At 49.1% G+C, this 25,056-nt stretch overlaps 1 pseudogene; it reads right to left on the reverse strand.

Annotated features, from left to right (window-relative positions):
* Window positions 1-1,334: 1,334 nt before the first annotated feature.
* On the reverse strand, window positions 1,335-23,233 carry LOC117887574 (annotated as a pseudogene).
* Between the last annotated feature and the right edge of the window lie 1,823 nt (window positions 23,234-25,056).

Consider the following 25,056-nt stretch of genomic DNA (forward strand, 5'->3'; position numbering starts at 1 on the left):
CTGGACAAGTGTGTGACTTATTCCCTGGTGGATTCTCTGCTCAGGGAGGCAGATCCTCTTTATCCAAGTGTCCAACCATTGCTCCAAATCCTCAGTGAAGATTGAAGAAAAGACCCCATCCCTTTGTCTGGGCCTTGATCTCTTTTCAAGGAAGTGCTAGGTCCTTCTATTCCTCCTCTGAGCTGACTGGCCTGTACACAAAGACCTCCATGGCCAGCTTACAGATCTCCTGCACTTGGTGGAAGCTAGGCTGGTGTCTCCAGGCCTGTGAGCAGGCCTGGCACCCCGCAGGCCTCACAATGTCAATATGCAGCATGAAGTCCTGTAGCGTGGCCACCTCCCACCAGAAGATGGAATGGAGCAGATCCCAGGCGGGCCCCTGCAGCAGCTCTAGGCTGCCTCTGGGCAGGCGGTGGAAAATATGCTTGGCCAGCTCCATCAGGTGGAAGACGTTGGGATGCTGGCTGAAGAGCTGGCTGGAGAAGGTGGAGCCCAAGCGCCAGCTGGAGAGGAGGAGCACAGGGGTCCTGCCAGGAGTGGATGGCATGGTGCCGTTCCACCAGCGCAGCCAGAAGAGCAGGAGCATTGAGGAGAGCAGAATTACCTGGTGCAGAATGGTGACTCTGGTGAGCATCCTTCCCAGGTGGTGAAGTAGCTGCAGTTTAACATGAGAAGAGGGAAGAAGCCCCAAAACTATCCATATCTGAGAATTAAATAGAGAGGAGGCAATGTTGATGGGGATTTTAGATCAATACTAGAGAATCAGAGGGATTATATGTTAAGTGTAGGTCTGGCTCTGGTGCAGAGAGACAACTCTCAGATGCCCACATCATAAAATATGAGGGCTGGAAGGGACCTCAGGAGGTCATCTACTCCAACCTCCTGCTCAAAGCAGTACCTAACCCCAAACAGATTTTTGCCCCAGATCCCTAAATGGCACCTCAAGGATTGAGCTCACAACCCTAAGCTTAGCTAGCCAATGCACAAACCACTGAGCTATCCCTCCCCCTATTGCTTAGTGATCTCCATGCAGAGCCAACTTTCTTCATGGATGGAGCCAAGGAAGGACACAGTGTGGTGCCCAACACCATCTGCTGGGCCTTTTCACACTCTTCTGCCTTCTGGGGCTCATGGTGACTGACCTCTGGTTTCCCAGTCCCAGCACCATTTGGTCAGAGAGATTAAAATGCAGAGCTCCTAGATGGGAAAGGCTCCATATACAATAGCCTGGGCCCCCGAGTCAACCAACCAGTCTCCCTCCCTGAGATGAGGCTGGATCAGAGCTGCTGCCCCATAGAGAACCAAGCCAGCCAGTCCCAACTCATTTCTCTGGCTCATGTCCTTTTTCTCCAGAATAGCCTCCCCAGCAGCTTCCTTAGGGCACCGTGCACATCCTTGTTCCTCAGCGTGTAGATCGGGGAGTTGAGCATGGGAGCGATAATGCCATAGAAGAGGGAGACCATCTTGCCCCAGTCCTGTGAGTAGCTGGATGGAGGATGTGGATATATGGAAATGGCCGTGCCATAGAAGAGTGACACCACAGCCAGGTCGGAGACGCAGGTGTTGAAAGCCTTGAGCTCACCCTGGGCTGAGCGAATCCTCAGCATAGCGGTGAAAATGTAGCTGTAGGAGACCAGGATGAGGCCCAGCAGCACCATGAGGAAGAGACCACTGACAGCAAATGCCTGGGCCTCATTGGCAAAGGTGTCGACACAGGCTGGCTTGAGCAGGGCCAGCATCTCATAGAAGAAGTGGTCGACCCAGTTCTGGCTGCATTGGGGCAGTCGCACGGTCAGAATTGGCCTGCAGGATGGAGTTGCCAAAGCTGCACAGCCATACAGTGGCTGCCATCTGCAGGCAGAGGCGGCGGCTCATGATGGCTGTGTAGCGCAGCGGCTGGCAGATGGCGACGTAGCGGTCGTAGGCCATGAGAGCCAGCAGGAGGTACTCGGTGCCAGCCAGTGAGAGAAAAATGTAGAGCTGGGATATGCAGCCTGCCCAGGTGATGGACTTATGGGCACTGCGGAAGTTCACCAGCATCTGAGGAACGGTGGTGGTGGTGTAGCAAAGGTCCAGGAAAGAGAGGTTGCTGAGGAAGAAATACATAGGGGTGTGGGTTCCAGCCACAAGACAGCAATGATGTCCAGGTTCCCCACCAGGTTCAGGATGTACAAAACCAGGAAAACCACAAAAAGCAGCATCTCCAGGCGTGGTTGTTCAGAGACCCCCAGTAGGATGAACTCCCACTGGGAGCTCCCATTCCCTCTTTCCTCCTGCAGGTAGGAGGGGCAAAGATAAGGATGAAAGGAGCCCCAACAGACATACACAGGAGGGTCACATTCAAGAGTAGCCCCATTTGCTCTGAATGAACCATGCCCACTTGAGACTTTGTCATAGAAAATCTGGGCCAGTTGGGTGGCAGGTCAGATCCTTCTGCCAGGGAATGGCTTTGTCACAGAAAAGTGGTTCTGTGGCACTTAGTGACAAAGGAGAATCCATATGCCAGGGAATCAAAGTGTCTTAGAAAACTGGATCTGTGGCAGTTGGTGGGAGTAATAGGATACATATGCCAAGAAATGGATTTGTCATTGAAAATTGATGCTTAGATTGTAAGTTCTTTCCAACAGGGACCTTTTTGTTCTTTATTTGTGCAGGTCCTGGTTGTGACTGTGTCTCCTAACTATGACTCCAGTTTTATTCTTATCCATAAGAATATTAAATCAGAGCAGTGGATCTGTGGCAATTGATGGCAGTCATAAGATACTGTAACAGGGGCCCCCCATGCCTCCTGAGAGCCCTCTCATGGCCAGGTTAGGTCTGTGGCGCCTAGCCTTTCTTTCTCCTCTTCAGACTCCTTAAGCAATCCACACAGTCTGTCTCATGGCTAACAGCAGCCCTACCTGGGGCTCATTCAATAACAGAAACAGTTCAAAACAATCCTCCAGGTCCCAAAAGAAAGCCCATCACAGCAACACAAAAGTTTATATGCAGCTTTGGGATCTTCTACCACACCCAGGGCTCTTCTTCTGTCCCAGTCACCACTTCATAAAGCCACCACTTCCAGCCCTTCCAAGCTGGAGCTCAACTTCACAGCTTCCACCTCCTTTTCCCTTCTCCGCTGGCTCTTTATCAGTAACAGGTGTCAGGCCTTGTCAAGGCTGTTAATGAGCCACAGATGAATGGAAGTAGTTCCCTCGCAAAGGGCTCATTCCACACTGACACATCTGGATGCCAAGAAACAGAGTTGAGAGACAAGGTAGATAAGATAATATCATTTATTGGACCAACTTATGTGGATGGAAGGGACAAACTTTCGAGCTTCACAGAACTCTGGAGAGTGTTCAAGTTAAATACAAGACAGGACAGAAGATTAAACATGTTGCAGGAGCCCATTTAAAATGAAGTGGGCAATAAACATGAAATGGTAAATTAACGTCTCTGTAGTTGTCAGACAATGGAAGGTTATTAGGCAGCAGGGTATGTTACAAATTGTTGTAATGGGCCTGTAATGGTCCCTCACTCTTCCACTTGGAGGGAGGCCATTCAGGCTGGTCCTGCCTGGCCAGGACCAGAGTCCGCAGGACAGCCCCAAGCCCACAATAGGGCTGGGCGATCAATAGTTCTAATCAGGCTTTAGTCTGGTTTTGGGTGGCCCAAACTTAAACAGAGTCTATCAGGGCTGGCTTTGGCTTGGGCGGAGCTCAGGCAACCAGCAAACAAATGGTCTTAGGTGAGCTGGCCTGGGCTTGAGGAGGTTCAGGTGGCCAGCAAGCAAAGCAGTCTCTGGGCTGGCTTTAGCCTGGGCTGGGCTCTGGCAGCCAGCATATAGGGGAGCTGGTCAGACAGGCTCCTCTTCAGGGCTACAGCTTCTCTGAACAGTGTAGGGAGTAAGCCACCCAGGGGTGGGCTGGTAGGGGGATGCACGCCCACCCTACTCCACCGTGTCCCAGCCCAGGGCCCTGGCAGGGGCAGGATTGGCTGCCCCTGTGTTGGTGGGGATCCAGCCACAACACGCCGACTGAGCCACCCCTAGCTCTGCAGCCAGCTGCTCCATGGCTGCCCCATGGCCACTTCTTGCCACCCCAGGGTTCAGTACCTCTAGCCTCCAGGCCTCTTCTGGCTCCTCAGGGTACACAGCGGCAGGCACTCTGGGCCAGTCCTCATCATCATCTGAGGATCAGGAATAGTCAGGTGAATGTTCTTCTCAGGAACGCAGCCAAATAGGCAAAGCATCCTTTTCCTCCAGCAGCTCTCTCCCAACTGTGCTGCAGAGCTGGCCTTTTATACTTCTGGCCACACCCCAATAGTTCTGGCAAGGGGGGCAGGGCGATCTAGGAGCCATCCTCCAATGGGAGTGTAATGGTGCCTCGCTCTCCTGCTCGGAGAGAGGCCACTCGGCCTCACTACAGGGCCATAAACCAGAGTGTCTGTTCAGTCCAGGGTTTTCAGTGTCCAGAATGTCACAGCCCCAAGGACCCCCTCCCTCAGGGGGTCCCATGGGGAGACAGATCAGCCTTGTATGTTGCTAATGCTGGTGCAGGCATTGCCAAGCATGTCAGGAAGGGTCAAAGGTGTGAGTGTGGAGTGAAAAATTCTTTTTCAGGTTGCGAAAGGCCAAAGCGGGAGGTAGAGAGCAGAGAACGGGTTAACTTGACATTTCACCTAGCTCAGTCTGAAGATAAGACACTGACTCCAGCCCAAGGCTGCAGCACACATCTGACTCTCGGCTGCCAGCCAAGAAAGATGGGGACCTATTCCACCCTGACCAGCCATGAGAAAGGAGGATTCAGCTGAACAGGACTGCAGGGGCTGCAAAAATGAATGAGACAGTGAAGGCCAGCGGGAGGGAGGGGGGAACAACCATTTACAGTTCCCTGAGGCTGGTGTGTTTTGGGAAAGCTGAGAAAGCCACGGAAGGCCAGTTTGGACTGGTACAAAGAGCACCAGGAACAGAGGTCCCTGAATGAAATGCCCCCAAAAGAACCCAGGACTTTAAAACCCTCCTGAGAGCTGAAGCAAGTTGGAGATCAACAGCGGACCCTGGATGACCTGTGCACAGGACAAGAACTCCCGTCCACCTCTTCCCCCTCTTCTTCTTACATTACACTCAGACTTGGCCAGCCTCGGGTAGCATGGGTGTGAGTATGAAAGTGGGTTAGGGCTAGGGCACTAATGCTTTCTTTCTTCCGCTGAGAGACATGGGAGCATTCCCAGTGCTCACCGCTGTTACTTTATTTTTTAATTATTTTATTAATAAAGCTTTAAAATTTAGTCACCTGGTGTGCTCCTCCATCTCCTCCCCTAAAGATACTGCAGCCTCAGCCTGATCACCTGACACCCCGGGCAAATTGGTAACATAAATCTGTCACAAGAAGACTAAGTTCTCAGGCACATCTTTTAAAGGTGTTGTGCAGCTTTCTTTTGAAGCTTCCAACGTAAATTGGTCCAGTAAAAGAGATTACCTCACCTACTTTGCTTTGCTCATATCCTGGGACCAACCTGCCTACAACAATACTTCAAACAAGTTGTCTTGGAAAAGTGCAGCTGTGGCAATTGGTGGTAGTTCTAGGATATCTATGCCAGGGGATAGGCAATGAGACAACCTACCTATAACAGAAATTTCTTCCTCAGTGCAGACAGTTAGAGGCTGACCTTTACCCTGAATCATGGGAACATATATTCTTTAAACATTTGAATCCTCAATAGTGTATATGATGAGGTCATTTCAAGATGCAATGCCCTTCTCAGAAACGTCAAAGAAAAATGCTTTTAACTCAAAGTGTAACCTTAACTCTGACCTTAAAATAATTTACAAATTAATTTACAAATTTTTGAATAACTCTTATTAGTAACTGTCATGCATCTTATTAGTAATTTTGGTAGCAGTCATAGAAACATTGTATGTCATTAAGTTAACTTCTAATTTACCAAGGAGCTCTAGACCAACCTCGGTGAGGAACCAACATCTAGAATAAATGCCTAATCTTTCCCTGATAATGTCATGGAGTATGATTAACACAGGTTAATTTTGGGTCATGTTAAAAAGTATTTCCATTTATCTGTGTTACCTTTGTTGCCTTTCAGCTTATTTGAGTTGTCAATTAATTATCAAACATTAACAACTAACCATTAATCATTGCTATGATGACACCTAGGGCACTCATTTAACACTGCATTCCCTCAATTTCAGAGATTTCATCAGCCATCCCTACCAATCTATAGACCCAGAATCTATAAACCCAATAACTTTGTAACCATTCAATTTTGCATCTGGTTCTAGGTGCGAGACACTAGATTAGCCCAAGGAAAGTCCACTGGCGTCCATTTCATGTGGTTTCTGCAAATGGTTTGTTCCCCAGTTCTGCTCAGGAAAACATAAGCACTGGCACTTCTTAACTGGTAATTTTTTGCAGGAGGATGTATGTCAGGATCCCCACGACCAAACGCTAAATTTGCACTTCTAACTGCACTCTGCCCCTGATGTGGCATAGAAAATTACAGAGTAAGCTACCTATTTGTGTCCATTGTAGATCACTTTGAAAAACTCGATGATAGGTCAATAGATTTCTGTTTATCTGTCTACAGTCTATGGCTGAAAGGAATTAATTACATGGAAAGATTGAAAGAATTTAATTTGTGTAGGTTGTCTAAATGATTCTCTCAATTAGTATTACTATTAATTAATAAATAATATAATATATTGTGCATTAAGAAAGATGTGGACAAACTGGAGAGAGTACAGAGGACAGCAACAAAAACGATCAAAGGTTTAGAAAATATGACCTATGAGGAAAGATTGAAAAAACTGCATGTTTAGTCTAGAGGACAAAAGGCTGAAGGGGGACCTGGAAACAGTGTTAAAATATGTGAAAAGTTGTTATAAAGAGGATGGTGATCAATGGTTCTCTATCTCCACCCAGGGTGGGACAAGAAGTAATGGCCTTAGCCTGTACTAACAGAGATTCAGGTTAGTTATTAAGAAAATTTTCTAAGGGCAAGTCTACACTTTAAAGGCTGCATTGGCTCAGCTGTTCTAAGTCTATTGGAGAGAGCTTTGCAAACCAATAAGACACTTGTCAATACTATCATGACAAAATGTGTGTAGCAACATTCTATGTAAAGTAATAAACATAAGCTGAAATTAGGTCTGAAATGCATTTACTTGCAGTTTCTTGAACACAAAGGAGTCTAGCCAGGTGTCGTCAAAGTTGATGGCAATCACCTATCAAGTGGCCAGACTTAGGCAAGGAACGGGGGCAGGAACAACCCCATCTGCATTTAAACAAACAACAGCCTGGAACATCTTTCACCATGAGACTCCTTGTCTCCATCTTCACAGCAGGAATGTACTTTATCTAGGCATAACCCTCAATAAAATTCATTTCAAAGGGGGACTGGACAATAAAAGTGTGGGTCAGAAACACCCCAAGGTATGTGACAAGATGGTGAATATAGTATGGTGGGTCCTGCGCTTTTCTTGGTGGGGGGGGGCTAAAATACCACCCCTAACCCCTGCTCTTGGGGCACCAAGGGCCTCACTAATGGCCCAGGAAGGTGGTAAAGGAGGGAAGCGGGGGAGGGGTCTGGGTTTGCTCCTCACTCTGAGTCCCAGCCCCTCTCAACCCCTGCAGGTTCTTACCCTCTTCTCCCTTGGGTGGGGTACCTTCAGTCCTGCTGGGGCAGGCTCTCCCTTACTCCAGTTTTCTGTTCCTCCAAGCCTAACAGCACATCTCCAAGTTCCAGTCCTCTCTCCTTCCCCCTTACTACCTGAAGCAGGGGGTTTCATTAGGTTTCTAACAGGGCCTTAATTGATTACAGGTGCTCCAATTAACCTGTAGCAACCCTCCCTAATCTGCAGGGAACCATGCCTTAATTAACCTAGGATTTATATACTTCCCTTCTACCACTTCCCACTGCTCCTTGGCTCTCCTATATCACAAGACAGTCTTTGGGAGCCAATCCTGGCCTGAGAATTGGCTCAGCAATGTTACTGGGAGCATGTGGTAAGGGATTTCACCTTGAACCAAATCTACTTTGTTAAGGTTTAGTACTAGGAAGTGATTTATTTTTATTTCTCTTGTAACCATTTCTGACTTTAATGCCTTATACTTGTACTCACTTAAAATCTCTCTCTTTGTAGTGAAATAAATATGTTTTTTCCATAATCCAAACTGATCCACTGATGCATTTAAACTGAATTGTATGAGTAACTCCATTTAAAGTAACAAACTGTGGGATAGTGCTCCCCTCACAGGGCAACAGACCTAAAATATCTGAACTGCCCAGGAGAGGGCTGGGCAGTGCAGAACAAACATCTTGGGGGGGTGGGGAGGGGGAATTCTCGACTAGGAATGTGTTGGGGTCACCCTATTAACCAGGAGCTCAGATCTTGCCTATGGTTAACTGGATGTACTCTAGGTTCCACACCTCAGAGTCCCCACCCAGCAGACTCGTGCCCCCAAAGCTCATCTATCAATGGAGAGAAAACTAAGGACAGAATTAACTATAAAGCAAACTGGTTTATTAAACAGTGACTCAAACAGGAAACAGTAACTTATAGGACCCCCGGAAAAACAATACACAAATAGGGGGAGGGATAGCTCAGTGGTTTGAGCATTGGCCTGCTAAACCCAGGGTTGTGAGGTCAATCCTTGAGGGGGGCATTTAGGGATCTGGGGCAAAAAAAATAGTTGGGGATGGGCCCTTCTTTGAGCAGGGGGTTGGACTAGATGACCTCCTGAGGTCCCTTCTAACCCTGATATTCTGATTCATACAAAAACAACAAGGAGTCTGGTGGCACCTTAAAGACTAACCGATTTATTTGGGCATAAGCTTTCGTGGATGCATCCAAAGAAGTGAGGTTTTTACCCACGAAAGCTTATGCCCAAATAAATCTGTTAGCCTTTAAGGTGCCACCAGACTCCTTGTTGTTTTTGTAGATACAGACTAACACGGCTACCCCCTGATACTTGATTCATACAGGTTGGCACAACATATTAACATAAAGTCAAGGTCCCAAACACATGAGAGCAAAGGTGAATTTACTACAGGTAAGGTACAGTGGTACACAGCATACTACACCAGGTTCAGAGGAATGGACCCACATCAGAGGGCATGGATAGAATACACCAGGACAGCAAGGTGAGGACACAGGATTTCAGGTAAGATAAGAATCAATTAGCAACTGATAGTGGGAGCTATGGAGTTTGGATCTTCTTCTGTGGTCTTCCATAGATCCCTCAAACCCTTGGCTAGGACATGTACTGAGATAGCACAAGGAAAGACAGCCTCTCTTCTCGGGTGCGGCAGTCTTTTATACTCTCCAGTTACTAGGCAGAATACAGGCCATGTGACCATTGTTTTTTCCCCGCCTTAGCGAGAAAAAGGTGCCAATTGTTTCAAGAAGAAAGTCATCAAAATGGTGGACAAACAATAACTCCTTACAAACAAAATGGCAAAGTGCCTAAACAAAATGGAACTTACAGTGAAACAAGCTGCTGGTGTAAGAGTTGCTGGACCAGGGCTATGCATCCGAAGAAGTGGGTTGTAGCCCACGAAAGCTTATGCTCTAATAAATTTGTTAGTCTCTAAGGTGCCACAAGTATTCCTGTTCTTTTTGTGGACCAGGGCTGTGGCTACACACAGACACTCAGGGCATGGCTACACTTGCAAATGTAGAGCGCTTTGAGTTAAACCAGCCTTCATATAGTGCAGTAGGGAAAGCGCTGCAGTCTGTCCACACTGACAGCTGCAAGTGCACTGGCGTGGCCGCATTTGCGGCACTTGCAGTGGCATTGGGAGTGGTGCATTATGGGCAGCTATCCCACAGAGCATATCTTCCCATTCTGGTACTGTGGCTTGTGGGAAGGGGACGGGGGGTGCGGGGCATTCTGGGTCCTGTCCAATGCCCCGTGATGCATTGCTTCACATCCCAGCAATCCCTCTGCTTCAGTCCACATTTGGCGCCATCTTTCAACTTTTTTTTTGTGTGGCGCGCTCTGTCTTCCCTTTTCAGTCTGCGGGAATGGAGCCCGAACTGCTGAGGAATATGCTGACGAGTTTCACCAGCATGTCACATCTGGCAGTTGAGTTACTCTTTAACATCCAAACTGACAGTGAGGACTCTGAGGATGATATCAACTCGAATAATGCATAAGACACGAGATTGCTTGTGGCATTCACGGACAGGCTCGGCACTGTGGAACACCACTTTGGGGCTTGGGAAACAAGCACTGAGAGGTGGAATCACATCGTCCTGCAAGTCTGGGATGATAAGCAGTGGCTGCAGAACTTTTGGATGAGAAAAGCCACTTTCATGGGACTGTGTGAGGATCTCGCCCCTACCCTGCAGCGCAAGGACACGAGATTGAGAGCTGCCCTGACAGTGGAGAAGCAGGTGGCGATTGCAATCTGGAAGCTGGCAACTCCAGACAGCTACCGATCGGTCGCAAACCAGTTTGGAGTAGGAAAGTCGACCGTTGGAATCGTGTTGATGCAAGTTTGCAGGGCCATTAATTGCATCCTGCTCAGAGGAACCGTGACTCTGGGTAAAGTGCATGACATTGTGGCTGGCTTTGCACAAATGGGTTTCCCTAACTGTGGAGGGGTGATAGGTGGGATGCATATTCCAATTCTGGCACCAGCCCACCTAGCCTCCAAGTACAGTAATTGGAAGGGGTATTTCTCTATCATTCTCCAGGTGCTCATGGATCATCATGGGCGTTTCATTGACATTAATGCAGGCTGGCCCAGAAAGGTGCATGACGCATGCATCTTTCGAACACTGGCCTGTTCAGGAAACTGCAAGCCAGGACTTTTTTCCCAGACCAGAAGATCACCAGGGGAAGTCAAAATGCCCATTGTGATCCTTGGAGACCTCATTTACCCTTTAATGCCGTGGCTCATGAACCTCTACACAGGAAGCCTTGACAGCAGCAAGGAACGGTTCAACAACAGGCTGAGCCGGTGCAGAATGACTGTGGGATGTGCTTATGGCCTTTTAAAGGCCCGCTGGCAGTCTCTGTATGGGAAGCTGGACCTGGCCGATGACAACACCCCCCTGGATATATCCGTGTGCTGTACCCTCCATAACATTTGTGAAGGGAAGGGTGAAAGATTCACTCAGGCATGGAACTCGGAGGTTCAACACCTGGAGGCTGAATTTGAACAGCCAGAGAGCAGGGCTATTAACAGCCAGAGAGCAGGGGCCTAGCGTGGGGCTACAAGGATTAGGGATGCCTTGAAGGAGCAATTTGAGGCTGAAAGCCACCAGTAATGTTTGGTGCCCTGCACGGGAGTGAAGTGCAATGGTTCCAATGTTAGTAGGAATCTCTGTTTGCTATGCTGACTTGCAGTGCCTGTTGCTTTCCTGGGCTAAGGTATCTTTTACTTTATGCAATAAGGAAGAGTGTTTTCAAAGCCAAAAAATCCATTTATTGAAAAGAAAATTCATTTATTGAAAACAAACACAACTGCTTGGGAAACAGAAAGGGCAAGTGGGTGGGGTGGGGAACGTTACAATCACAGATTTGCGTATGTTCTGTTATCATACTCAGCCTTCCTGTCTGGAGTGCTGTGCAATGAGTGCTGCACTTCAGGATGGCAATACTGCACGGTGATGGGGATTGAGTGCAGTGGGTAAAAGGGTCGTAGTTTTCAAGGCTGGGTGGTGAAGCTACAGGTGTTGGAGGCAGGTGGTGGTGATAAGAACCCAGATGTTGGGGAAAGTGGGTTGGGGGTGACATGGGGGCACAAGGGAAAGAGTTTTGGGACAAGGGCTGCAGGGAGGGGGCAGGCACGGTAGTACTCCGCCTGCATAGCTACAAGCGCCTGGATAGAGTCTGCTTGGCACTCCATGATGCTTATCAGCCGCTCCATACTTTGCTGCCGGAGCACCGCGCTTTTGTGCTGGCGCTCCTCATTCTGCTGGTGGATCCCCCTTTTACTCTCCCGCTACTCCTGCGCTTTTAGATTCTCATTAAGTGACTGCTGTATTACTTCATGCAGCATGTCTTCTTTGCTTCTACATGGACTTTTCCTGATTCTTTGCAGCCTCTCAGCCGGTGATAAGACGGACGGCTGAGAGCTTAAGGTTGCATCTGTAAAAGCAAAATGCAACACTTAACAGAGGCAGCAGTGTTCACAGCAGACAGAGCAATGATTCCCCCGTACTTAAGGAGGGCAAGCACAGTCTACACAATAGCATAATTTGCCCATCCCAAAGCGAGTGCACATAACCCATGAGAGTCCCAAAATGGTGAGTAAGCACAAGGGCAAGGGGGACTGATTGTTTCAGGGCTGTACTGTCCTCCGGGTTTCTGTGCCTTGAGGAGAGCCAACAGCTCCAGGGGGCCCCTATACTGAACACTGTCCCCACATTTTCAACAGGAGTTCATCCTGGAAGATATCTCGCTGCTGAGGGTGACCTGGGAAGCAAGGGAGGGTCTTCTACTGCAATGCGGCTTCTGCCCTGCCCATATGCAGCTTGCCTGTTTGCAGCAATGGTCCCCTAACCCCTCACAGCACAGTGGCGCGGACATTATTAGCCTGACTGGGACAAGGACCACAGTGGCTCTCCTAAGAAATCTGCGCAAGCGCATTGCCCAAGTTCTGGATGAGACCTTTGAAGAGATCACTGAGGCCAATTACCGTGATGTGAGAGAGCACATCAGTGCCTTATTCCGCAACTAGGCATGCATGCAGCCCTAACCCTCCTCGCCCCAAGAGCCCGCACTGAATAACTTCCTTCCCAAAATAAAAGCCGCTTACGGGAACCTCCTCTGGTGTTTGACCTTCCCCAAGCACCGGCTGCTGCGATTGGCTACCTTCCTCCTGGCTTGAAAACAGCACCTGGCTGCATGCATCTAGGGATTCCGGGGTGTCTTTCTCCTCGTCAGCACCCTCACTCCCACTTTCCTCCTCCTGCTTTGTGAACTGGGCTCTGAAGTGTCCATGGTGGTATTTGGAGCAGAGGTGGGGTCACCACCCCCAAGTATCACATCCAACTCTTTGTAGAAACGACAGGTCGTGGGGGCAGCACCGGAGCAGCAGTTTGCCTCACAGGCTTTGTGGTAGAGATTCTGAAGCTCCTTCACTTTAGCGCTGCAGTGCATCCTGGTCATGGCCCCTTTCTCTTATGTCCCTTGATATCTGCCCAAAGGTATCATAATTCCTACAGCTGGGACTGGACCGCTTCCTCCACCCAAACACTGATGAGGTCCAGCACCTCGCCATTGCTCCATACTGGGGATCGCCTGGCACATGGAGGCATGGTCACCTCGAAAGATATTCATAGAATACCAGGGTTGGAGGGGACCTCAGGAAGTCATCTAGTCTAACCTCCTGCTCAGAGCAGGACCAATCCCCAGACAGATTTTTGCCCTAGATCCCTAAATGGCCCCCTCAAGGATTGAGCTCATAACCCTGGGTTTAGCAGGCCAATGCTCAAACCCCTGAGCTATCCCTCCTGCCTGTGCTAAGAGCACTCCATGCCTTGCTGAGCAAACAGGAAGGGGATTTTCAAAATTCCCAGAGAATTTAAAGGGCTGATCTGGTGGTTGGTCACCTGAGGGCAGGGCAGTAGAGTTCAAACTGATGACCAGAGTGGCTAGAACAGGCATTGTGGGACACTTCTGGAAGCCAATCAGAGTGCATTAACAGACCAGGGCTTCCACATTGGCGCCGCGGTGCTCCAGCAGGGGCGCATCAAATGTTATTCCACGCACTGAGGTGGATTACCATGAACGCTCTAGCCATGGAGTCAGAGCGCTTTACGTGCCTTGCCAATGTGGATGCACCATGAGTTAGAGCGCACTGGGCTGCTTTAATGTGCTCTAACTTGTAAGTGTAGCCAAGCCCTCAGGGTGTGACCCGCATACTGGCAGGCTGCTTGTGAGTGACCCACTTTGGAAGCTACAACAGCAAAACATTGTGAGGCAGCCAAGGTTGCAGGGCCATGGAGCAGGGATTGTCCCTTCCCATCTGAGTCAAGCAGAGACAGTTCTCAGAACAAGTCAGTGCTGACAGCAGGATGCTGGGGTTACTGCACAGCAACATTATCTGGAAGTTACAGCTCTGACCCCCAGGACACCTGGGTTCTCTTCCCACCTCTGGGAGGGAATTGGGTTAGAGCAGGGGGCTGGGAACCAGGACTCCTGGCTTCTCTTCAGCTATCAATTTTGAATAATACTTGGTGACTTAATATCAGGCCCAGAAGTGAACGGGTGGGGTCAATACATCCTCAGGCACCCAGAATTCCCTTTGCTAACAGATATGGGAACCTGGAGGACCATTTATAGGTGTCTCAAAGCCACCAGTTCCCCCAACAAGTGGGAGAGGAATGTTGGGGGGCGAGGAACCTGGGAAAACTGTGAATAGGCTGAAACTGAGAGAAGGGCCATTTGGGTTGTAGTTCAAGCAGGCCTGGACTGAAGAATTTTGGGGCTCTGAGCACCATGGAAATTGGGGGCTCCCCCACCTTCTGTAAACTAAACAGCAAGGGGCCCCCTCCCCATACATACTCCACCAAACACAGACACCCGGATGACCCTCCTGCGCCGCCTGATACAGACCTCACTCCACTCAGATACCCAGATGCCCCTTCCTCCCCTCCCCCCACATACTTCTCCTCACAGAAATACCCCCAAATTCCCCTCCTATCCCACATATATCCCAACAGCCCTCCACCAGATCCCGCTTACCCTGACAGCCACCACACATAGCCCAGTGTTGGGATGGTGCTAAATCAGTGTGGCCATACTGAATGAATGGTGTGAGCATAACTTGACCTGACTCAAACATGGCTGAAGGGCTGCAGAGGATCCTGGGATCAGGTTCCCTTTAAGCAGAAGTAAATATGATAAAGAACTGGCAAAGTCTGTGTGTACGATCGATATTGAACCTATTGGTCGGCAAATATGGGCCATGGAAAAGTAAATATCACATGTATAAAGTTCCAGCATGGAGCACAGGTCGACATGGTGTAGTGACCTTACAGCAATGACACCACGCAGAGAGCCAGAGTGAATGATTGATGAGTGAGTAAGCGTGGGGTGATCTTCATTCCGTACCACACCCCCAGCCCCTTCTAAAATACTAATTAGGTAAAAATTAGTAACCATACACCCACTGGGCATGCTTTTAGACATATGACTCCTCTGAGGAAAGTGAGTATAAGAATCAAGCAAAGTAAATTACTGTGGTTGGGATTCCTTAATTGACTCTTGAAGAAGCAATGCTGCCAGACAGAGTAGCCAAAACTCTGCTCCATGAGCTTGAGTAGGACTGTGAACCAGAGGAGTCTCAAGGCGACCAAGGCCTTGCCTCAAGGGAATCCGAGACAGACCAAAGGTCTGAGAAGAACAGACCAGGAGAGAAGAAGCCATCTATAAAATTGGCAACCAGCTTCCCTGTTTGCTAGGCAGGAACTGTGTGAGGCTAATACAGGGCCTGTTTGTGTGTGTTGTGAGAGAGAGACTCATTAAGAGGAATGTATAGCTCTTAATGTCTATTAAGGAGTTAGGTGCTTAATATAACCCTTTACCACTTGTGTAATTCCGTCTCAATAAACTGCTGTGTACTGAAGATAATTACTGTGGACCTTTTTCACTGGTATGACAGTTATCTGCTCCACCGGAAGCCATTAAAGATCCATTTCAGGGGTCATAGCGCCCCCTGTTGTCAACACCCAGCAGCCCTGACATGCATCCCATTCACTGCATCCCCAAACATCTCAGCCCCCTCCCCAGGCACAGTCTCTACAATCCCAGCCCCCCATCCCACCCCACCCCCCAAAACCCGCATTCCTCCCCAACTCATCCCACTTCCCAACATTCCCCATTCCCTCCATAGCCTCCACACTCACCCCATTATCACCAGCATCCCAAATTCCCCTCCACTAACTCCCCTCACAGCCCCCAGCATTCCCCACTCACCTCCTGCCCCTCCCCAACACTCCCAACTCACCCCCAAACTCACCTCAGCTCCTCACTCAATGCCACTGGGCACCTCCTGGCCACTCACTGGCATATCCCCTGGCTCAGCAGCTTTTTCCCATCCTGAGAGAAGGGAGGTTCTCCCCAACCTGGCCATCCTACTCCGCTTCCTCCCATCACCTAGCCCTCACTCACACGATCCCGCGGCAAACCCTCCATTGTGACAGGGGTGATGAAGGGTGGGAGGGATGGGCTAAATTTGAGTGAGTGATGTTTTAACCTGGTACATAGAGTTGCAGGTGGCCCTGGGCAAGTGTACCAAGTGCACATTGGATAGTCCAGGCCTGAGTCCGATAAGTGTGCCCTTCTGCAAGGCAGTGTGGTCTAGAGGTTAGACTGCTGGACTGGGCATGAGGGCCCCATGGTTCTCTTCCCACTTCCACTCCTGACTTTGGGCAAGTCTCATCTGCCCCCCCCCCAAGCCTCAGTTTCCCCATCCATACAATGGAGAGCAGAATATTTGCATATTCCTTCATCAGGTACTCTCGGACAGCAAATGGAGAACAAATCTGATCTGCTATTATCAGGAGGGGTTTGTGAGCCTATGAATTTGTGTGGAGGCTGGAGGGAGCTGACCTACAGGGCGAGAAGGCCAATGGCCTCATTCATTGCAGAGTAAATAAACTAGCTGGCCAGTGATCTGGGGCAGGGGTGTATGGGGTCCTGGACTAGCTGGCCACTGATCTGGGGCAGAGGGATATGGAGTTTTGGACTAGCTGGCCAGTGATCTGTCTGGCACAGGCAGATGGGAGGACTTTTGCCCCAGTGGATAATTTCTGTGATCTCAGTCAAGCCTCTCTCCTTCCTGTCCCGGCCCTTAGCTGGTTAGCCCTGGACTCTCCACTGTGTTACCTCAATTAGTTCCATGGCAGCTCTGTGCAGAGAGATCCAGCCCCTGCCTGCAACAGGGGAAGGTCTGGGAGCACCCCCTGAGAAGTTAGGCCCCCGGCGTGGGGTGCTGTTGCTCCAGGGCTCTTCATTAGGTGTCGGGAGGCAGCATGCCAGGCATTGTTAGCACGTCGGCTCCCACTCACAGCTGGAGGCTGCATCAAGAGGGGACTCTGGGTCTTATTAAAAATGCTTGCTATTTGTGACAAAATGGTGACGAGCCCACAGTGGGGCCAGACAGGCCATTAACATTTTTTTCAATGCCAGGTTGAGAAGTGAATCGAAGTGTGTCAAGAGGGATCCAACCTTGGGGAGCGTTACATGTGCTGGGGAGAAGCGCAGCACAAAGACAACTAACAGGAACATACCAGTCCCCAGACTGGATCCCACGTGGGTCCTTCCAGTCCCCATCGTCAATGGTGGCCAGTCCCAGCTTCAGATGAAGTGTCACCACACGCTTCGTGGACAGCTGGGAAATTTCTCACTAACCCCTATCAGTCCATGATTGACTTACACCTTAGGAAATGACACCTCTACAAAAACATGCCCACACTGTCCAGTGTAACTGATCCTTCCCTCCCTCACTTCCAGTGTAAACCAGGGATGAAACCATCAGGCAATGGTGCTGAATCTCCTCCTGCCAAGATGTTTTCAAAACCACGAGCTCAGCAGTGATCTAGGAATGCGATATGGGGCCTCTTTTTCTCTAGGGGGTTCCGGTTCCGATCCAGCGCCAGGTTGAGGGGATTGGCTCAGACATGTGTCTATATCCTAGCATTCTGTTCCATTTAGGTGTCTGTGCTGGGCAAATAACTGGGCACTTTCCAGACTTAAAAATAAACTGAATACCTATCGGTCTAAATCCTGATGCTATCTATCTATGTATCTATGTATCTATCTTTCCCCATACACCCCCTCTATCTATCTATGTACCTACCTGTTGTTTGCAGTTTTGTTGTAGCCATGTTGGTCTCAGGATGTTAGAGAGAGAAGGTGGTGAGGTAATATCTTTTATTGGACTAACTTCTTCGTGTAGCTCGACAGAAGTTGGTCCAATAAAAGATATTATCTCACTAACCTTGTCTCAGTAAAATATATCTACCTATCCAGCCTCCTAACCTGCTGGTCTAGCTATCTAAAACTTCAGTCAGAACGGAGAGCCCAGAGAATGAAGTGAAGCTGGAGGCATATTTATTAACTCAGGCACTCAGCCTTCAGGTTGCAGAGGTGAGGTCGGCTGCTACAGGCAAAGTCAGTGAATGACAATTCTACCCAGAGGTATCAGAGCATAAAGGGAAGATTGAACCAAAAGCGCAACTTCCTTGGCTGTGCTTCCATAACAAACTGTTGTAGTTAGTGAGGGTCAGGCTACTAAAGAGGCATATGGACCAAGATTTACAAAAGTGACTGGTGATTTTAGGTATCTGATTTGATGCAGTGTTGCCAACGAAAGTCTCACAGTGCTACTTCTTCTCCTGAAAGCTGCAGCGCCTGGAAGAATGTGCTTACAATTAAAAAGAAACATTTCTAGCCCTCATGGAGATGGAGAAAAACCCCAGAACATGACACAAGTGTGATCTAAATCTCAGAAACTGGAAGGCAAAAAAAAAGAACCCAACAGTTATAATGTAATTAAATCTCACAATTTTAAAGACAATCTCACGATTTTTGGAGCATGATACATGATTTTTAAATGCTTGTTTTTCAGGGAGCCCTGAGCACTTGCCTTCTGAAAATCAGGTGCCTTTAAGGTGGGGATTTTCAGGATCCCAGTGCCCTTTCATATTTTGGCGTCCTAGGGGAGAGTTTATCTTTCATCATCTCAGTCATCATTTTCAGCATCTCCCCCTGTTAGCTAGCCAGTTTCTGGACAGCTTCTTTCAAACTTTCCAGCGTTAACTGTGTTTGGGGAAGAATCTTTTTCCTTTACCTAGGCCTCCACTTTGTGTATGGGGGTTGGGCTTGGCCATCTCTTCCACTGGAACTTGCTCTAATTCAGATCATGTAATGGCAGCTTACACAAGTTCATGGAAATTCTTACTGGGCTCTTCTTTAAACCTCTTCTTCATTTCACAGTGGAGGGAATCATCCCGAAGCCCCAGCACTAACTATACTTTCAGGACCATATCCATGTCCAGAACTTGTTGTAGGTCCCAGTTTTTCACCTGGCTCATTTTCTCCTAGAGCTCATATGAGTAGGCCCAAATGGTCCCACCTGGATTCTGTGTCAGCTCATAGAATTCTTTGAGTCTGGTTCCAATGGTTACTTTGTCTCATACACTTCTAAGAGAATCTGAAATGTCTTCTCTACGTCTGGCTTATCAGCTGTTGCCATGAACTTCACTGTGGATCTGGCCTGACCTTTGAGATTTTGGCCTTCCACAAAATCCACATGATCTTCTTCAGGTACTCTCAACACCCATAGAGATGCCTTCACTGACTCAATCCAGTCTTCAATTGTGATCAGGGCCGGCTCCAGGCACCAGCCCAGCAAGCAGCTGCCTGGGGCAGCCAATGGAGAGAGGCAGCACGTCCAGCTCTTCGGCGGCAATTCGGCGGCGGGTCCCTCACTCCCTCTCAGAGCGAAGGACCAGCCACCGAATTGCTGCCGAAGACTGAAGTGGCGGCGGTAGAGTTGATCGCGATCGCGGCTTTTTTTTTTTCCCCTGCTTGGGGTGGCAAAAACCCTGGAACCAGCCCTGATTGTGATGTCCAATAGTTTTTTTCAGAAGGCATTGAACTTATATATCTTCCTGTCTCATGGAACATGGCCTAGATCTCAGGTGGGACAGGGACTGATTCTCAGTGTATGTGCAGCGCCAGGCAAAATGGGGCCCTGATCTCAGCTGGGGCAGGGACTGCCTCTCACTGTGTGTCTGTGCAGCACTTGGTACAACCCTAATCTCAGTCGGATCCTCTTTGCTACTGCAATAGACAGCAATAAGAATAATCTCATCAGGCAGGAGAGGAGGGATTGTTCCTAGAGGTGCAGCTAGGATGGTGCTTGTTTGTATTGCAAAGCAGAGGGCAAGGGGGCCATGTGGGGTGACAGAGGGGTTGTGTGGGGTGAGAGGCCAGACAGGTTGGGTGTGGGGGTAGGGCAGGTTTGTTCTGTGGGGTGGGAAAGGACAGAGGGTTTGTGTGGATGGAGAGGACTGGTGCTGTAGGGAAGGTTGAAGGCTCCACATGGACACAGAAGAGGTTACAGTAGTCATGAGAGGTACAGATGGTTCTGTGCCAATTGCTTACCCAGCTCAGGTCCCCTGGGTGGTCGGGATCCTCCCCAGCACCCTACACAGGGCCCCATGCACCTCTTTGTTCCTCAGCGTGTAGATGAAGGGGTTGAGCATGGGGGTCACCATGGTGTAGAAGAGGGAGACCATCTTGCCTCGGTCCTGGGAGTAGCTGGACGGAGGCTGTAGATACATGGAAATGGCCGTGCCATAGAAGAGTGACACCACAGCTAAATGGGAGGTACAAGTGTTGAAGGCCTTGAGTCTGCCCTTCACCGAGTGAATCCGCATCACGGCACCGCCGATGTAGCCATAGGAGACCAGGATGAGGCCTAGTGGCACCAGCAGAAAGAAAAATGCACTGGCAAGGAGCTCAGCCTCGTTGGCAGAGGTGTCGACACAGGCCAGCTTGAGCAGGGCCGGTACCTCGCAGAAGAGGTGCTCGATTTGGTTCTGCCCACACCGGGGCAGCCTCAGGGTCAGGATGGTCTGCAGCATGGAGTTGCTGAAGCCACACAACCAGGCGGTGGCCGCCAGCTGCAGGCAGAGGTGGCGGTTCATGATGGCTGTGTAGCGCAGCGGTTGGCAGACGGCGGCATAGCGGTCGTAGGCCATGACAGCCAGCAGGAGGCACTCAGTGCAACCCAGAGAGAGGGAGATGTAGAGCTGGGCCACGCAGCTGGCCAAGGAAATGGATTTGTGGACGCTGCGGAAGTTCACCAGCATCTGGGGACCAATGCTGGTGGTGTAGCAGAGGTCCAGGAAAGAGAGGTTGCTGAGGAAGAAATACATGGGCGTGTGGAGATGGGGGTCTAGCCATGAGACCATGATGATGGTGGTGTTTCCAAGCAAGGTCATGGTGTAGGAGATTAAGATGAGCACAAAGAGCAGCAGCTCCAACTGTGGCCGGTCAGACACCCCTAGCAGGATGAATTGCTCCAAGGAGCTTTGGTTTCCATCTTCCCATGCCCCTCTGCCATACATCACCTGTAGGGGCCAGAAAGAATAAGGGTGAAAAATATCCCGCAGCAAGGAGACTTGTGATAATAGGTGCTAGCGCTGGGATTGGCAGTGGGTATTTTTGGAATGGTAGCCTTGAATCCTAGAAGACAGGTAAGTGATAAGTGAATGGATTAGGGAAAGGCTTGAATCTATAATATCCTGGGACTGACCCACCTGCAGTACTGCATACATTTATGCAAAGGTCAGGGAAATCTCTCATCTGTCTGTCTGCAGTGTTGTTGTAGTCGGGTTGGTCCCAGGATATTGGAGAGATGAGGCAGATGAGGTAATATCTTTTTTTTTTTTGGACCTGTTACCAACGGTTTTCAGAACCCACAGCAGGGGCAACTTAATTGTTTCACTCCAGGTGGTGTCAGGAATAAATCAATGGGAATACAGCATTTCTGCCTGATGAAAGATTAATACAAGTAAGCAGGCACTATCTAAACCTGCAGTTTATTAGATTTAAGCACATACAGACATAAGCAATAGGTTTAGAGCATCCCAGATATTTACCTACAATCTGGAATGGTATTGAGTAATTAGCAGTGGGTTCTCAGTGGCCAGTTGCTTATCCACTGAGGAGAAAAGGTGTCATGAAAAACATCTCTCAAAACGGCTTCAGAGGACTGCTCCAGAATACACTGTATTCACTGGTCTTTTATAACTAACTTCTACAAAACACATAGGTCATAATGGCTTCTACAAAAACATCACTTTTCCTAACTTTCAATAAACTTCTAATATCAGAGGTTCCCAGACTCCAGGTCATCCATCCACCAAGGTTTTGAGTCTCACTTCTTGACTTTTCTTTCCCCGATTCTCATTCTAATTAGAAGAAACTACCAGCTAGTTTACACCTTGCCTCTAAAAGCCTGTTTTCCAATTAACCCTTAACTATGTGGTTTTCTATTTTATTAATTCAGAGTGGCTGAATGCACATAATATGGTTGCAACTAGCTTGAACACATTCTGGGGTACACACACCCCTGAAATCCAGGCTAACAGACCAGTTTCCATTTGTGAGAGAAACAAGCTTTCAAGCTTACATGGAGCTCTTCTTCAGGTCTGGGAAATGTACTCAAAGTGTCACAGCTAAATACAAGGTGGAACAGATTGTTTAGCACAAGAAGTTAAAACATATTTCAAAGGACCATTAAGGGTGAAGTGCCCTGTAACATGCCTCTAGTCATGGGGGGAAAGTAGAGAGGGAAATAAGTGAAAGGGGGCGTGGTTAGTGGGATATAGGTTTGATCTCTATTCAGTCCATGATTTTTAGTGTCTAGCTGAGTTATGAATTTAAGCTCCCAGGCTCATCTTTTGAAGGTGTTGTGCAGGTTTCTGTTGAGGATGAGGACTGAGAGGTCAGATATAGAGTGATCATGTGTTCACCCACCAGTGACAGGGTGTTTTTGTCTTTTCTTGTTTTCCTGTGTGAGTTCATTTGAGAGCATAGTGATTGTCTGATTTCACCCACAAAGCCATTGTTGGGGCATTTAGTGCACTGGATGGGGTACAGCACATGTTGTGATAGGCATGTGTAGGACCCCTGGATTTTGATCATCGTTGCAGTGGAGATGGGGCTGCAGGTTTTGCATCTGTTGCTCTGGCAGGGTCTGGTGTTGCTTTGAGTTGATGTGTCAAGGTCGGTGGGGAGCTTGCTTCTCAAGCTGAGCTTGGCGAGTTTGGGGCGGGAAGTTGAGCACGAGAAGAAGGGACTCAGGAAGGATTTCTTTCAGGATGTGGACCCCATCAAGTATGTGTGGTAAATTCATAACTTTGCTGCACACTAAAAATCATGGACTGAACAGAGATACTGAATTTGTGGCTTATTACAGCAATCTGTGATCCACTGAGCCCCCTCCTCCAGCTTCTCCCTCTGCTCCTTCCCCTACATAATGGAAGAGGTGTTAATTGGCAACTTTACCTTGAACTGTCCTTTGAAATATGTGTTAACTATTTAGGCTTCTGTTCCTCTTTGTACTTAGCTGTGATACTCAGAGTACATTTCCCTGCTCTACGTAAGCTCAAAACGGAAGTTGCTTCAAGAAAAGATATCAGCTCACCCACCTTGTCTGTCTGCATTTCTAAGACACTGGTCAATATGATACCGAACATGGTACGTATCTAGCATTCGTCACATCCTCATTCGGTCTCTTCTCTCTGCAGGCTGTACATTTTCAACTTTTCCCCCACCCTCACTTTCATCTTCATTCCTGTTCTCCCACCTCTCTCCTTCCCTACTCTAACTCTATCAGTGTCTCCCAAAAGGGCTAAGAATTTTACAAATACATTGGACTCCCTGACAGGAGCATGGGCACCTACTGAGGCTTTTATACCTCCGAATAAGTAGTTACATCCATACATGTGAGACTTGGAAGGGAAGAAGGCAGGGAAGAGAAGTCTGAGTGAGAAAGAAGATGGGGGGGAAGATACAATTGGTGATGGTTGTCAGAGAGCAATGCTGTTTGGGTGTTCTTTTAAAAAACGGCTTGTGGTCAGAAAGATAAAGACAAGGACTGGAGATAAGTAGAAATGAAATAGACTCCTCAGCAGCACAGCTGAGAGCCATTAATTAAACTCATTAGTTTGTTGGCTATCGAGAACTCGAGAGGGGTTGGGGGGGGGGGAGTGATGGGAAAACAACGAACCTGGCAATTGCTGTCTGCCCAATTTACCCTTAGTCCCTCTCAATGTAGTGATGGCCCTGGGGGGGACCGGAGCACAAGTGAAATGATGACAAGGGAAGAATCTAGAAGATAGTAAGGAGAGGGAGTGAGAGTAAGGGGGAGACTTAACCCACAAGGATAAGTCGGGGGCGGGAGGGCAGGAGTCCTGAGCTGAGGGCTCTGGAGTGCTGGCTTCAGTACCCAGCACTGACACAGACTGACCGAATGATTTTGGGCTAGTCACTTCATCTCTCTGAGTCTGTGTTCCCATCTGTAAAGTGAGAACAGTAATCTTCCTTTTCACCCGCCATTTATCTGTCTTGCCTACTTAAATTGGGGCATGGATTTTGTGTCCCTCATTTACTGTGTGTCTGTGCAGTGCCTGGCACAATAGGGCCCAGATCTTAGCTGGGGCAGGGCCTGTCTCTTGCTGTGTGTCTGTGCAGCGCCAGGCACAATGGGGCCCTGATCTCATCTGGGGCAGTGACTTTTTCTCACTCTGAGTCTGTGCAATGCCTGCAAAAACAGAGCACTGATCTCAGCTGAGGCAGAGACTTTCTCCCCCGTGTGTCTGGGCAGTGCCTGACACTACAGGGCCCCCATCTCTGTTGTGGCTTCTAGGTTCAACCATAATATAATTTGTTGGCACCCACTGAGGAACTGCCCAAGAGAGAGATTGTGAGGGAGAAAGAAAACTTTAGCAGAGATAGAAAGAAGAACTAGTCCAGATCCTTCACTGAGATCCACCACTGGAGTTCTACGCACCCATTGGACTCCCTCCAAGGCTCTGTCCAGCCATTGGTGCGGGTGAATCCAAGTTCAGATTGGGGCCACAGCGTCTGTGCTATCGATAAACCCATGCTGGCAACAACCCAGATTTTGGAGATGTGGCAGGAAACATCCATCCACCCTAATCATCATATCTCCCCTGGTCAGTCTGTCTGTCTGTCTCCATTCATTGCGCTGTTCCCTTCCCCACTCCCTCGATCTGCCTATTTCAAACCCCCTTCTCCCCAGACTCACCTCCATTCACCTCCGGCTCTGCTCTCCCCAGATCGCTTCTGCCTGGGCAGCTCCGGGCAGATCAGACCCTCCAATGCCAGGGCAGAGTCTTAGCCACGGTCCCCTCTCCGCTGTGCTGAGACCCCCTGCGTGCTTGCAGAGCCATGGGAGGAGGCAGGCTGAGGGGCTGAATGCCTACGGGGTTGCGGGGGGGGGGAAGGAGATCAGCTAACGCTGTCCCCCTGCTGTGGGGCAGCACACCCACCTCTG

Source organism: Trachemys scripta, chromosome 14 (assembly GCF_013100865.1).
Source record: "Trachemys scripta elegans isolate TJP31775 chromosome 14, CAS_Tse_1.0, whole genome shotgun sequence".
In the NCBI taxonomy this organism is placed as follows: domain Eukaryota; kingdom Metazoa; phylum Chordata; order Testudines; family Emydidae; genus Trachemys; species Trachemys scripta.